Genomic DNA, 1794 nt, shown 5'->3' with positions numbered 1-1794 from the left:
TGCGCTCCTTTGAAGAGGCGCGATTCTTTGCGTCTTTTCTCGACGTCTGTCTCTCGGAAATCCGCAAAAAGGTTTTAAAGACGGCTTTAGAAATCGGTTTTAATAGATGTTTTCGACATAAACCTTACAACGATGATACGATAAAATAAATACAATAAATAAAAGAGGAATTACACCCTCAGACTTACATGTTGACGGAACGAGATGAACTAAGAAGATCGATTAGTGAATGCTCGACGCGAATGCAAGGAAAGAATGCCCTCGTAAGAGGAAAACAATTGATTAATTGATTAATTAGATTGATTAAGTGTAGTGGTCAAATTGGTCGGTCATGCAACGGAGAGGCTGGTACCCGGAAGGATCCGAGCTTACGTGGTCGAAGGTTCAAGCACGTAGGCGCCAATTAGTAAGAACAAAGTCTAGAATGCAAAGGGAGAAGAGAAGGGCGGACACTCGCGTGAGAAATATGAGGAACGAAAGCTCCTATTTATACTAATCACACGGAGGAATAGGGTTTCGGAGACTCTTTGGAAGTGAATCTCGGAAAGATATAAAAAAGATACGTAAATCATGCAAAGAAGGGCCTGGGAAGAGGCGCAGCAGCGACATCGCGTCTCTTGGAAGAGGCGCAAAGACTGCTTGCGTCTATTCCCGGGGAGGTTTCCTCCCGCTAAGAAAGATTTCCGTGTTTAAGTTATGGTAGGACGGATTTAATTCGATTATCTTTTGAATATTACGGGATATTATTTGCCAAAAGATAAAATTTGAGAAATATGGAATAGAAATATCCGAACATTCCAACATTCTGACTCGGGATTTAATAGTTATCAGAAAATGGAGACGGTTTTTTGACCCGGACTCCGAATGTACTCTAATTACTGCCAAAACGACCGTATCGGCACGTAGATGACAACTAAGAGGTTGACATTAATATTTGAGCAATCACTTGACGATAATCTTACGAACTGTCACAAATCGTTCCGCGAATCAAACATGCGGCCCAATCATCACCGGGTGGTTTGCGAGGGGTGCAGAAACGAGGTGTCTACACCACTGACCGAGTCAACATATTGAGCAAGGTCAAAGCCAAAAGACAGTCAACGTATTAGACAGCCTAACCGACGCAGCCTGTCGGCTTGTCACTTGGGTCTCGGTCGGGCAACTAGCCAGCCGGGAGGCATATCCGCGTACTCACATCCAAGTTCCCTCGGCATGGAGTCAACCAGGCCAGCCGGCCTGCCATGGGTCCCTCAGCTGAGGGTAGAACAGTCTTTCCACCTGCTCTGCCACTTGGCCACTTGGCCACTACGTGACAAAAGGTGAAAGTCTATAAATACTCCTCAATCCTCATTGAGAAAACGATCCAATAATCCACAATTCATCCATAAACTCACCATTAATCTGGTATAAACTCCCTTATCTCTCTACAATATACTTTGCCAAGTAACACACAACTTAATCTCTTTAAGTTTACTGACTTGAGCGTCGGAGTGAGTACGCTCGGTACCAAGCCGAGCCCTCAGTTTGTTCATCTTAAACAGGAAAGAGCGAAAGGAAGAGTCAAGCAAAGACATCATTCACCAAGCTTACGTGGTAACAAATCCTGCTCCGGAATTACACCCGGAACAATTGGCGCCGTCTGTGAGGAACCATACTAAAAGCTGGTCACCTACCTTTTAAAAAAAAAAAACCACCAAAAAAAAAACCATTCAAAGAGCTAAGAAGATGTCAAAACAGCCAGAACTTGTGAGTGTAGAAACTGAATTCTACCAGGATGAGACATTCCTTAATTCT

Source organism: Silene latifolia, chromosome X, assembly GCF_048544455.1.
Source record: "Silene latifolia isolate original U9 population chromosome X, ASM4854445v1, whole genome shotgun sequence".
Classification (NCBI taxonomy): Eukaryota; Viridiplantae; Streptophyta; class Magnoliopsida; order Caryophyllales; family Caryophyllaceae; genus Silene; species Silene latifolia.
The sequence above is the reverse complement of the archived record's forward strand: the minus strand, read 5'-3'. Positions refer to the sequence as shown.